General features: G+C 50.0%; 1 protein-coding gene across 1 annotated transcript in view; it reads left to right on the plus strand.

The window, feature by feature from the left end:
• Positions 1 to 7230: 7230 nt before the first annotated feature.
• LOC122378189 (muscarinic acetylcholine receptor DM1-like) overlaps positions 7231 to 14702 on the plus strand; it is a 35230-nt gene continuing 27758 nt past the window's right edge. Inside the window, exon 1 of the mRNA XM_043358954.1 lies at positions 7231 to 7762. The gene's annotated coding sequence lies outside the window, so the exon portion shown is untranslated. The remainder of the gene's footprint in view (positions 7763 to 14702) is intronic.

Below are 14702 nucleotides of genomic sequence, written 5' to 3' on the forward strand. Positions count from 1 at the left end.
TTAGCAAAATAGTGGTTCGGGCGCTTTTCAAAAATAGTACCGGACGCTGTTCCTCTTGTGACGTCATAACTCCGTGACCTGACCTGACCCGGTCAATTTTCTTGCACCACACGATAGCCAATGCTTGCCCCAACATGCATGGGAAGTTTCATCATGATCCATCAAACAATGTGGGTATCACCGGCAGAAAACCTAGGGATTCGGCGCATACGTTTGGTAACTGTCGGCCGGAGGCTGTACCTCTTATGACGTCATAACTCCGTGACCTGACATGACCCGATCAATTTTTTTTCGGCAAAAGATGCGCAAAGGTTGCCCCAGAGGGTATTGAAAATTTCAGCCCGCTACGACAAGCCGTTTAGCGTGCACTTCGAAAAAACCTCAGGGGGGGGGGGGTTGATACAACCCCCCCCCCCCTAGGCGTTCTAGGGTTAACCCGCGCACCGACGGGGGTCTGCGCCAACTTCGTACCGACGGGGGGGGGCGGATGGCCGCCCCCCCCCCCTGAGATCTCGAGAACGAAGCAAGATAGTGACAAGCGGTAAACGGCAAGGGATACGCACGGTCAAGGTCTACAATTTTTACTGAGGTCATTTTCAGGTCAGGTCAAAGATGACGTCACAGGGGTCAAAAAAGTCAAAATGGCGGCGCTAGGTGTGGAGAGAGTTTTCTCGAATAACTTTCGAACTAGTCAATATAGGAACAAACTAAGGGCATCATCGTGATCCTCTCGTCAATCCGCATCGAATGATATATATGTTGACCTCGAACGGTCAAGGTCAAAGGTTGACCTCAGGTCACGTGACCTCGAGGTCATCATGCCTATCATTCGATGCGCCTTGATGAGCTGAACCCAATGAGACCATCCGCGCGGCTGTATATTGTTCCTGTACGGAGTTATTGTCAAAAAACCGCTGGTGACCTTTGATGACGTCACATGACCTTACAGCTGCCCAACAGCAAAACAGACCTCAAGGTAGTGAAGGTTGATCGTATATGAAGTCATGTATGGTTTATGGGGCCATTCCGACCCGTTTTAGTGGTAAAAACAGGGAGTTGATTTTTCCCTCATTGACTTAAAGGGATTATCAGGGTTTAAAAATTGAAAGGAATCGGCATAAATTTCCAATCAATGAACTCCCCAGACTCTGCCGATTCTAAAGATATGCATAAAATGTAAATCGGTACCAAAATTTGCGAGATATAGCCGTTTCAAAATTGACAAAATTGTACTTACTCACGCAAAACAAGTACTTGGGCGGCCAAGTTGGCCCATCGCTAAAATGTAAACAAAGAGCAGCCTTGGGAAATTTCGCCAAGGCCGCCGCACCGCACTGGCGATTTCCACAAGACTGTTTTGTTTTTGTCTGTTGTTTTCAGGGCCTTGCAACAAGATTTCAGTGCTTGGCATTGGATTTGGATATGAACAAATTGAAGATTTGCTTTTCAATAAGACAGCAAGAGTTATCAACATTGCCAAAGTTATTATATGGGTGTGATTTGAATAGCTTGTTTGCTGATCATCAAAATCTTGATGTTAATATCATTTAAATGTCAACAATTTTCAAGGGTAAATTTGAGTGTTTTATTTCAATAAATTGAAATGTAAGTGCATCAGGCACAAGAGCTAAGTTTCAATCTGATTATTTTGTCAAGAGTGGTGAATCTAATGTAACGTCTTGCGAGAAAGCTTACCTAAGTGACTGAAGAAAGCGCTACAGTTTTTCAAAATCAATGTTGATCTGTTTTTTCGAACAACAGGTTGTACAACATGATGTGACATGACCTCTGTGCCCTGTACGTCACCCCTGCTGCTGCAGCAGAGCCCCGGCTTCAACTATAGTTTGTTATGGGTGGGCTCTCCGTGAACGTCTTGGTGCGTTTCTACATATTGTTGCTGTGAAAGGACTGTACATGAAAAAATATGTAACTTGTATGTTTTTTATTGCCCTGTTACCTACTTAATGTATATTTTTGTTGTTTATGAGTGATAAATGAATATATTTTGAGGAAAATTGAGTCATTTCAGTTTTAGTTTGTGGAACAGAACAGAAGAAGCTGATTAGTGTGGATCATGCTTCAATTGAGAGAATCATCCTCAGTTATCTACATATAAGCATGCTTTGTAAGCTCCTTGCATTTTGCCAGCTTCTACTTGCTAGTCAAAGTTGTAAGAAGGGTTAGGGAGAACAATTGGTACACATGCCACCATGTGCAATCACCAAACGAATGAACGTGAGGGCCAAGTCCTTCACACAGCATGGATACTTATAGGTACTGCACTAATGTATAATGTTCATCATGTTCATATTAGCAACTCACCCAGGCAGCCTGCTTTGTGGAGTATTTCTGAGTTTAAGATTTTGCAAGACTCACACTAATCAATAAGGTAAATTATATTGATATGTATGGATGAACAATGTGCAAAGGGGTCGCACGTGCCTGCTCAGTGCTCAGCCATGGATGCACGTGCCTTCTCAACAATGGTCGTGCTTGCAGATCTCCATGGACGAACAATGTGCAAAGGGGGGGCCGGGGGGGGGGGGGCGTGCCTCCGCGGCCGCCTGTTGGCTCAGCCGCTGTTGCTGCTTGGCGCCGCTGCTGAGCGCTGCCGGAGACGCCGCTCGCTGCCGGAGCTGCCGGAACAGTCACCGGAGCTGCCGCCCGCTGCCGGAGCTGCGGGAGCCGGGCCCGCCGCCCATCTGTCAGGACCGCCGACGGCAGCACGCCCGTCTGTCAGGGTCTGTCAGTGCCGGCAGTGGACGCGCGCGGGTGCGGGCCGGGTACGGACGCGCGCGGGTGCGCGCCAGGTACGGGTGCGCGCCGGCTATGGACGCGCGCGCGCTTGCGTGCCGACGATGGGCGCGCGCGCGCGCTTGCGTACCGACGATGGGCGCGCGCGCGTGTATGCCGACCATGGCTGCCGCCCGCTGCCGGAGCTGCGGGAGCCGGGCCCGCCGCCCATCTGTCAGGACCGCCGACGGCAGCACGCCCGTCGGTCAGGGTGTGTCAGTGCCGGCTGTGGACGCGCGCGGGTGCGCGCCGGGTACGGACGCGGCGTTCTCGCCGGGTAAGGACGCGGCGCGCGCGCCGGCTATGGACGCGCGCGCGCTTGCGTGCCGACGATGGGCGCGCGCGCGTGCATGCCGGCCATGGCCGCGCGCGTGCGCCCCAGCCATGGACGCGCGCTAATGCGCGCCGGCGATGGGCACGCACGTGCCTGCTCGGCAATGGATGAGCGACGAGCGTGCCTTCTCGGAAATGAGTATACATGCAGACATCTTCATGGATGGACGCTTTCAATATGTTCAATGTGTTGAGACGGATCTGAGTAAATTGGAGAGAAACTAGGATAGTTTTAGTCCTGCTCAACTGGTTCTGCCAATAAGTACAAACACCACCTTGCTGCCAACTGCTTACCAAATACCGCATCTGTTGTACCCTTGCATGATGCATATGTACATACAGAAACAATTACAGTCTGTTGAAATCTGAAAACATGCACTGCTGAGATGTGCCTTAGATGTGCCTTAGATGAGCATAATGAAGAAGCGTTCCTGAAGTTGAGTTAGTGGCTTTCCATCATCCATGCCAGATGGCCAAAACACACCATTTCAATACTGTCCCAAAAATATATTTCAAGACACTTATTGCATGGCTATACACACCAGCTTACTCGGTCACCACACTCAAACCAAGGCCATATAAGGGTAGTAGTATAGCAGGCGTCACACTTGTTTTTTTGCAACCATGAACGAACCATATAAGTAGACTCAAACACAGTCTACTGATACAAACGTCACTGGTCTCAAGTCTGTGCTCAATGCACCAGCTGTACATTACTCACAATACGTAAGGACTCAACGTCAGTCACCAATTTTCTACATCAAATTCACATCAGATTTTCAAAGTAACAATGTATGTGCCACTTCTGTACTTTGTGCTACAAACACAGAATAAATATCAGTCAGCAATGCATTGCTCATTGTCAGCCAGTCTGCAAAGTCAGTCCGCAGGCTTTGCAAGTAAGTGCAAAGTCTGCGGAGATCAGTTGCTTTACACACCACCAAGATCATGCTGCAATGTGCTCAAAATATGCCCATACACCAACAACAAAGCACAACCATGAAGCACCACTGATAACACTTAGCCTCAAAGCACACAACATGATAATTTATTTATTTTGAGTACCTACAGAAACAGAATGTCTCAAGGCCACTCGTGCTCACTCCGAAATCTGCCAGTCGCTCAGCCTTGAACATTGACATTATTTCATCTGAAATCTATTTTCTTCACTTGATCAAAGTTGATCTGCGTCATACATCTTACAACGGATGTCTCGAATTATTGGTAACGTTCAGCACTTAGCATTAACATTACAAATGATAGGTAACTTTGGTTCAACGTTCCATCCAAGCTTCTTCATTGCTGGAGCTATATCACTTTCAAGTTTAATTGCTTGAACTAAGACATTCTTGAATTACACTCGGGATGAGCTTAGTTTGAAAGCACACAACATAATTTTTTAATTATTTTGATTTTTGATAACCCACAGGATATCTAGAAGCTACACGCACTGGCTACAAAGCCCACAAGTCTTGAACATTCAAATATGAATAGGAACAGCTTTGTTTCGCACAGATTTCGCACATGGCGGGATGGCGCCATTCCGTCCAACTCATACAGCCTCAGAAATTACAACAACACACTCAACTTACGGAATATCCGTCAAACAAATCTTATTTACGACGACACGAGCCAATGCTAACAACGCTTGCCAGTTGCGCTAGAGATATTGGAGTGGAGACGTCAGAGAAAAAAAGTCTTTATATTTCTCCCATTTCCCCACGTAACGTTGAACGGCCGTTGCGGCCTTATCTGGTATGCGACGGCCTTATCTGGCATAAAAAATATCTCTAGAAGTCTCTAGCTAGTGTTAAGCCTATGGACTTATAGGGAAATGTATCCGAGTACTTGGTACTGCCTCCTCCAGGTACTGGCTGGCAGACGGATCAACTTTGGAGGCCCACCATTTGGAAATTAGGCAATTTTGAGACGAATGACTTCGGATTGGGGCCTCAGCCACCTTCTTCTACACGTTTCACTGAGTAACTCCGAAATTTCGGAAAAAACCCTGATAATACCTTTAATGGGGAGGTCGAAAAATTGACCTGACCTTAGATCATCGATATCGAAATTCCGAGATATACAAATTGTAGCTACTATTGACCTTATAACATCCTGCGACTTTCAAAGGCCTCCGACATCTACTGTAGCTCTGGCACGGTGTCAAAGTTGCAAAAAAGTAACTTGAGGTTGGGTCATTCAAAGTGACCTGGTGACCTGACCTTTAAAGTTAGGAGGTTCAAACTCGCACACCATGTGTAAAATTGATGAGAGAATAGTCGTACCAAATTTCGCGGCGCTACGCGCCGCGGTTTTCCCGCTATTCGCGAAAAACCTCAGGGGGCGGATATCCGCCTCCCTCCGTCGGTGCGCGTGTTAAGCAGTGTCTACCGCTACCGTTTGCCGTGATTTTGGCTGTGATATAGACGTCCCTGCTGTATGAACTGATATGGACGTTCTGGCGAAGCTATGAACGTCCCTGCTGTGATATGGGCGTCTCGATATGGACGCCCGGGTGGTGATATGGGCGTCTCGATATGGACGCCCGACGCCCGTGCGGTGATATGGACGTCTCGATATGGACGCCCGGGCGGTGATATGGACGTCTCGATATGGACGTCCCTGCGGTGATATGGACGTCTCGATATGAACGTCCCTGCCGTGATATCGGGACGTCTCAATGTGGACGCCCCTGCGGTGATATGGACGTCTCGATATGGACGCCCGTGCGGTGGACGCGGACCGTGTTTTCCCGGGCGGTGGACGCGGACCGTGTTTTCCCGGGCGGTGGACGCGGACCGTGTTTTCCCGGGCGGTGGACGCGGACCGTGTTTTCCCGGGTCCGACACGGACAGAGGTGATCCATCACGGGGGAGCGGCGCCAGAGAGCAGAGCGGCCCATCACTCAGTCAATAATGCACGCGCTCTGAGCCGCTCTTACTCCCTGCCGAGCCCGGATCGGCCGCGGCACCGCCCCGCCGCCGCAGGGGACCGTCAGTGGGAGCTGTGGGTACGAGTATATTCTGACCACCCTCCTCCCATCCCCGCCGCTGCAGGGGACCGTCAGTGGGAACTGTGAGTGCGAGTACTCGTATATTCTAATCACTCCCATCCCCCGCTGCGGTCAGGGGACGGTCAGTGGACTGGCTGTGGGTAGGTATATTGTGCCCCTCCCCCGTTCCCCAGCCATAGCTAAGGGCAGTCGGTAGGCTGTGGGGTATTCTACGCTCTTCTTCTCTGCTGCAATAATGGAAAGTGGGCGTGTTTGTTTCCCCCCACCTTCCCATGCACTGACCGGGGCTGCTAGTCCAAGTTTTTGTTTCCAGTTTCTTAGCACTGCAGGCCCTTTGTCTTTAGCAGAATGTATACTTTTCATATAATCAAGAGTCCAGCCATTTAGAGGTAAACGTAGTTTGTTTTCACTTTAGGTGCTGATCACAATGAGATAAATCAGCAGCGATGGTAATATAACGTCATTGCGAATATGTGCGCCAATACAGACGAGCTACGTGTATGTTCAGTTTTAATCTAACTGCTTCTGAAAGGGGCTACCTTTCGACCCGCTCAGTATATTTTACCTTAGTTTACACACCCGCTGCGCTTTTATCTAGGGACTGTGACGATTGAAATAGGCCTGATTTATGAGTCCCCGATTCAGATCATTTGTGATATTGCATCATTTTGATTGCGATATTTTACGATGCAAGACCCGAACGCTCTACCAAGAGGTCGTTTTACAGTATATTGGCTCTCGTAAATTGAATTGTTGACTAAAGGCATCAGACATGAATGACATTTCTGCTTTGATTGTGGCAAGGACTGTTTAACGCAGTACCTTTTCTTTTTTCTACCTGGTGCTAGAAACATGTTTGAAGTGAGATGTAACCCAACGACGTTTTCTGCGGCCCACCGCAGTCATCCCTGGCCTAAAATAGCTGCCGTGACCTAGCGGATCCGTCATAGCGCACCACGTAATCTAACGAGACCCCCCAAAGTGGCCATATAATCGGTCACACCACGCGGCGGCCTCTGGGGCCTCGGCGGGCGGCACAGCGTCCGCGCGCGGCCGAGACGGGGCCCTCCTCCCAGCCACCGAGCAGCATCGATCTGACTCCGGCCAGCCAGCCGGGCAGCGGACCGGGCGGCGGGCGGGCCGAGCGGGCCGCGCCGGCAGGAGACGCGGCCGGCCGACCGGTCAGAGTCGCCGCGCTGCAGTCTCTGCTCTTGGCCGCCGGAGGAGGACGGGCAGGTGCCGCGGGCGGGCCGAGCGGTCCCGGTGGTCTGGGCGCGGTGACAGGCCGGAGGGGCGCTGGATGGCCAGTGACCGAGCAGTGACCGAGCAGTGACCACTCTGTGACCGGTCAGTGACAGCAGGGTGGCAGCGCAGTCACCACTCAGCGGCCGCGCAGTGACAACGGTCGTGATCCACCAAAAGTGACGCGCGACGTGTGGGTTGGCCCAGCAGTGTCTTCTGACCAAGTCATCTCTCGACCTGCAGTGGCAACTCAGAACGGAGCACCAGACCAGACGGCCGGCGGTGACCTCCACCGAAAACGGGCCTGACCTTGACCTGAATTTCAGCGTCAGGAAGGGACGGTGGTCTTTTAACCAACGTTAGCCTGACGGACTGGCAACGGTGAGCTCAAGTTAGTCTTAGAACCATTTATTGACTGCGCTCATCTTTGTATTTATTTCCTTTTCTTGGCCGTTCTGATAACTTCAAAGCACCCAGTCAATCGGGAGCGGTTGTGATCGGATGCTATTTCTGTAGCCCATTTAGCTCTGCGTCCTTTGAAGGTGATAGCAAGTTTATTGGTTCAAAGGTGCTGATGCGCTGTACATTTTTTGTTACATAGCAAACTTTTGATGAATAATTGACAAAATGTGTATGTAAAACATCCATCAAGAAAAACCTCCGAGTCAGTAATATGCCTACGCTGCGAAAGCTAGACCTTTGTTAGTACACAGTGTACAATTCCTGCAAGATTAATCTCGACACATGGGTCATAAATAGCGCTGATGATTTTTATCGGCCGACTTCATCACTCCATAATGCTGCGCAGTTTTCCGAGATGAGCATGGCCGGTGAATATCCGCGACCAAAACGGAACTTAATGTATGATGGAATGCAAAGGTTCTGCTTGAAAGGCTGACTTATTAGAAATTACCCAAAGGCTAATGATAATACATAGTTAAAAGTTTTTGGGTTGAAGCAACCCAAATAAACGATAAGCATTGGCAATACATGATAATATTGCCGATGATTTATTGGCGAAATCGATATGCAGTTTTTACCTTGATGGCTGAAACTGGTTTTGCACTGTTGGAACTTTTGTCACGTATTTTAGTACCTATTGATTTTGTTGTCCTCGCAGATCAACCACAGATGACGATAGGGGCCAATGCCGTTTTTTGAAATTTCCTCGTCAGCTAATGCCTCCATGGTGCACAAACCAGTTTCGTACCACGATCGTTCGCTAGAATTAACAAAATAGCCATGCTAAGTAGCGAATGTTGATGCAGTTGTTTTCACTCATTTGCACGCAATTGTTAATTAAGCAAAGCAAGGTTTCGTCTGGTGCTTTTAGCCCACCCAGAGTTTTGCTGCGTGCAGTATGTTGATCTTAAAGCGCCGGCAGAGACTGCCTAATATTTACACCCACCAGCCTGGCAAAACACGCCTGCGTTTATTTGTGGTCCTCGTCAGGGGCGTAGGCAGGGGGGGGGCCACTGGGCCATGGCCCCCCCCTTGGGCGCCGAAGGCGCCCTTTGCGATTGGAGGGCGCCGAAGGCGCCCTCCAATCGCAAATGCAATTGTGATATAATCGAATCGAAAAACAATCGCGACTGGAGGGCGCCCTCCAATCGCGAATGTGTTTACAGGGAAAATACGGATGGAGGGCGCCCTCGGAGGACGCCCATTCCAAATACGCCCTCCAAATACGGTTGGAGGGCTCCCTCGGGCGCCCTCCAACCACATTTGTAGGCTGTAGCTCTCTAAGCGTAACGGTGGTCGCCTATGTAATCCGCTGTCCTGTAAATAAGCGCCCTCTCACCCGAAGGCGCCCTCCTGTAGGTCGCCACCCTGCTACACATTGCCGCCCTTCTGCTGATCGGCGTCCTCATAATTATTGGCGCTCTCCTACCTATTGAGCCCTCATGTGAAATTTTGAAGGCCGCCTTTCTCCCTTTTGGCACCCTCTTGTTCAGTGCCGCCCTCCTACCTATTGGTTCCCTAGTCCTTCCTGTTGAATGTTAATCGGGGCCCTTCTCCCATTGGCGCCCTCGTGTAGATCGCCGCCCTCCTAACCACTGGCACCCTCCTGTTGATCACCGCCCTCCTATCCACTGGCACCTTCCTGTTGACCAGCGCCCTCCGCACAGACGCCCTCCTGTTCGTGTCATCCTCTTGAGCAAAGGCGCCCTCCTCACCATTGCCACCCCCATTTTAATCGTCACCCTTCCGCTCATTGGCGACTTCCAGTTGATGACCGCCCTCCCACCTATTGGCGACCTCTTGTTGATCGCCACCCTCCTATTGGTGCTCTCCTGTTCCTCGCCACCCTCTTACCTGGTGGCGCCCTCCTGTTGATTGTTGATCGGCGCCCTCCTACCTATTGGTGCCCTCCTGTTGATCGCTGCCCTTCTATCCATTGGCGCCCTCCTGCTGCTCGCCAACTTCCTACCTATCGGTGCCCTACTGTCGAAACTCGGGATGTTGATCGGGGCTCTTCTACCTATTAGTGCCCTCCTGTGGATCGCAGCCCTTCTACCTATTGGCAACATCCGTTGATCGCTGCCCTCCTATCATTTATTTACTCCTTTGGCATGTTTTTCAACTTAGTCGTTCTATTGCACATAGTTGATGTCTTGCCTGTGAAAACTGCCACAAATGAACGTGCATTCAGCACAATGAATGAAGTATCTATACCTACCAAAACTATCTACGCTCTACGATGCATAAAACACGTCTTTGGTCTTAACGGATTGATCCTACTTTACGTGCATCATGGCATCTATATGGATTACGATTAAGTATTGTCAACAGGTTCGGGCGCAACAGCAGGCATCTTAAGTTTCGGTGATTGAAACTGGTTATGTGGGTACACTGTATGCATCTGTGAGAAGGCTATGAAGGCTGGTCTGAGGTAATTTGGATGATGTTTACGCATCTCGCGCTCCGGTATCAATCCGATACAGTGATCTGGTGCGTAGATATGCCACCGCCAATAAACTTTTATACATCGACACCCATGAGCCAAGCTTTCTGTACAGTTTGTGTGGCAGCGGCCCGACCAAACCTTAGGTATTTTTTACACCTTCAAATTTGGTAAAAGAGCGAGAGGAGCTTTGAACAGTGATCGTATAAAAGGCGTGCCTAAAAAGCGGAGGAAAAGGTTGTTTTCAAAAATTTCGCGCGCCTTCGGCGCAGCATTTCAAGAACACTTGACCTTTTGTGACCTGGAGTATAAAGAATACACACGATGCAAAATCAATGCAGCACGACCTATACGAGGTTACGCAAAAAAAAAAACTGGTGGCATGGTAAAAAACGCCTCCCAACCCCCCAACCCCCACTGAGCGATTTTTTATCTCGCGACCGTATGGCGCCCTCCTTGGGTGAGGTGGCGCCCTCCAAACCCTTGGCCCCCCCCTTCGCGATTTTCTAAATACGCCGCTGGTCCTCGTTCACAAAGTATTCATCAAAACAAAACACACAGTTTTAAGCGTTTAGCCTAAACACTGGATTTTATGAGCAGCCTGCTGCTGCTGAAATAGATTCTTGTGAAAACCTATTGAGGCTGATGATATTAACCCTCGCCCGTAAACGGCGATCTGCCACCTTCGCCCATGCAGGGGGGGGTTGGTGCGACCCCCCCCTTGGCGTTTGAAAACGGAGCGTCGTAGAGCTTAGCGGAAAAGACCAACGGATTGCTCTCGCCGAGATCTCGCGATTGGTGGTATTTTTTTGGTCCTAGGTCAACATTTGACCTACTTTTGACCGGTCAAAGGTCAAATTTTAGGAAAAATAGACTTTTTTCAACTTTCGGCGGCGATTGCGGCAAAACGGTGAGAGATATCGACTTGAAACCTTCACTATCGTGTTCCTTGATCAATTCTCTATCGTTTGGTATGTATTTCGTTTCCCTAGCTCTAAAAATGGCGCGTTGGGAGCGCCGGAAGTCGGCAAGGTCACAGTCGGCGGCAGAAATTCGAAAAATCAAAATTTAAATTTTTGAAATCTGATTGTATTTTTGGATTTGGGAGGTCCATTTGCTCCCTATAGAAGCTAATATTGCTGCATATTCCCATTGAGGTGACAAGAATTAGCAAAATAGTGGTTCGGGCGCTTTTCAAAAATAGTACCGAACGCTGTTCCTCTTGTGACGTCATAGCTCCGTGACCTGACCTGACCCGGTCAAGTTTCTTATACCATATGATAGCCAATACTTGCCCCAACATGCATGGGAAGTTTCATCACGATCCATCAACCGATCTCCGTACCACCGGCAGGAAACCTCGGGCGTTGGCACTCAGTTTGTGAAAATCCGGCCGGAGGCTGTTCCCTTTGTGACGTCATAACTTCGTGACCTGACATGACCCGGTCAAGATTTTTTTATCAAAAGATGCGCAAGGTTTGCCCCATAAGGTACCCAAAATTTGGCGGCGCTGCGCGCCGCCGTTTTTGCACTATTTCCGAAAAACCTCAGGGGGGGGGGGTTGCACCAACCCCCCCCCTACATGGGCGAGGGTTAAGCATCAAGGCCAGGCGCTTCATAATTTCCCTTTTGTATACCTATTATTGGGCGAAAATTTATTTTTGACTTCGAAGCATGCAATTGCAATTGCAACTGCATGCCTTTAAATGCCTTTAGATGCAACGCAGTCACATGTATGTACGTAAGTACGTACCTGTTGCTGATATGCAGCTAAATGATCATGGTGTTTTAGTCATTCGAAATCTCGCGTAAAAAGCGGTATGAAAGAACAAATGAAAGCCACCTAATGACACTTGTTTCTGTTCGGCGCACGAGCACAGCTATACCGTTGTTGAATAGCTACCTCAGCACTTTTTTATTCTTCTATTAGTGATACACTCCAACCCACCTATTCAGACAACAGGTGGCCCCGCTAACCACAGATGTGTCACGGGCGGTGAGCAGAGTTGCGCTGTGTCATGACACTGTGACACGGGGCTGTGTTAGTGACACACACAGGTGGTCCATCTTCAACACACAACCCTAGCTGACAGCTAGGCTAGCGGCTGCCAGCTGTTTGGTGTTCTCCCTATAGCCATAGTAAGAGTCGCCCTTTAAAAGGACGATTATAATAAGACTTGCATCCGATAACGCTTCCTCTGAGGTGAATGTTATGAGTACACCTCCTCGCATCGCCTGTTTAACCCCTTTTCTTTCACTGACTAGGTAGGCTTTAAAATAAACGTGAGACGTATTTCCTTCGTTCTTCTACCTGAAGCCACGTGTAGATGCAATATTCAGGCTTTACATCGGCCGTACGACCGGCGCCTTCACAACTTCTCGAGCATCGCACGGGCAGCCAGTCATGTATCTGTTACAGGCCGTATGAAAACTCAGTCCGTTTGCAAACGGCCTGGCCCGATTCAGGCCGTTTGCAAACGGCCTGGACAGCCCAGTCAGTATGCAAACGGACTGAAAAGTCAGGCCGTTTGAATACGGGCTGAAATTCCAGGCTGTATGCAAACCGCCTGAAATTTCAGGCCGTTTGAAAACCGTCTAGGCCGTATGACAACTTTCCAGACACCAGGCCGTTTGCAAACGGTCTAGGCATTTTGAAAACAATCTGGTTTGCATGAAGTTATAGCTGGACAATGTTGAGTTTGTTGAAGTACGACCGTTTCATGACATTACATGGCACCATGAAATCCTGGGGTGCGTTCGGCATCCGGAAAATATTGTCACTCGGATATTCACCGTGGGAAAATTATTGGTGAGTGTCTATCCTCAGCATGTCTCGTTATCGCGATACCGAACGTGATCCCCGATAATTCTCGCTAGTCCCGGAAAATTCTCCCTAATTTTACGGATGTCGAATGCAGACCAAGGAAGAGATAAGACCAAGGACAGAGGACAGCAGAACTGAGGCCCGGCCCGTATAGCGCCCGGTTGACCCGGGCTTCCCCCCGACTTCAAAGTTTCGCCTTCCACCGCATGGTCAAGTATTGCCGGCGTAGGTATATACGCCACCGGCCAGCCACCGGCGGTCGACCGGGCGCGGTGAGGACTCTAATGTCAACTGTAATGTCCATTGTGCGCTCCTGCGTTTTATGCCGCAAAATAATCGGTGAGTCTTATAGTGATGCGTTTCATCAGGCTTCACCAATCACCAGTAGTGGCTTCACCAGGCTCCATCAACTGGACGACCGTAAACAGGCGGACCGAGAACTTGTATAATTAGTACTTTTGTCGGGAAAACAACCGGGCCGAGCATCTGCACAGTAAGAAAATGTTCAACGTAGACGAGTCATTCGGCAGAATGCGCAAGCATTGACATGGATGTAACCTGATCATCGACCAACATGGATCCATTAAGTTATCTTCAGAGGCTGTTGTACTTCGCCAGACCGTTTGAAAACTGACTAGGCCGTTTTCAAACTGTCTAGGCCGTTTTCATACGGCCTGATATTTCAGGCGGTTTGCAAACGGCCGGCTTTTTCAGGCCGTTTTCAAACGGCCTGACTGGGCCAGGCCGTTTGCAAACGGACTGGGTTTTCATACGGTCTGTAACATATCCACTAATTCAGATGTATCATCATATGTATTGTCTTGTAGCCCGCGACAATGATTAATCAGCAATCATCAGCCGGTTTGTGTCTGACGGGCGGGGCCCTCGCTCTCTGTAGCTTATGAGCTTTCGGTCTTGTATGTACAAAGCCATCTCTATATTTACCCTCAAAGACCTCTGTGAGCTGAAGGTCGCCGACGTGACTGGCATTCGCCCGCCGTTCGCCCGTTCCCCGGCCGTACGCAGTCGTTTGCATCGCCCGGGCCGGCGGACTAGTGTCGATTTCTGGCGGCCCGCGCCAGCTGATGAGGGCTCTGATCTGCCCTTCCGACCGCTCTGATGGCCCGCCGTTCCCCACTCTGCCCGAGAACGGTGGCTAACAAGTGGCTCATCTGGCTAAAAGGCGCCCCTCCCCTCCCCCTACCCCGGCCGGAGGACCATTCAGCCACAGACGCCCCCCCCCCCCCCCCCAGGGGTGTCTGGCGGGGGGGGGACGTGGCGTCATGGCTCGGGGCTATAACCGAGGCGGGCAATATTGGACAGGTTGAAATCGACGGCGGATTGATGTCGGGCTGCGCTCTGACGGCGCTGTTAACTTGTCGTTTTGATAGCACGAAAGGGCTATAAAACGGCCCGGGTGAAACTTATGTAGAAGGCCGGATAGAAAAATGAAAGATGGATTGGAGAGGGGATGAAAGGTGGTGGATTGAGAGAGGAGAGAGAGAGAGCGAGAGAGAGAGAGAGAGAGAGAGAGAGAGAGAGAGAGAGAGAGAGAGAGAGAGAGAGAGAGAGAGAGAGAGAGAGAGAGAGAG

Source organism: Amphibalanus amphitrite, unplaced genomic scaffold (genome assembly GCF_019059575.1).
Source record: "Amphibalanus amphitrite isolate SeventyFive unplaced genomic scaffold, NRLGWU_Aamphi_draft 000056F_arrow, whole genome shotgun sequence".
NCBI classification, from domain to species: domain Eukaryota; kingdom Metazoa; phylum Arthropoda; class Thecostraca; order Balanomorpha; family Balanidae; genus Amphibalanus; species Amphibalanus amphitrite.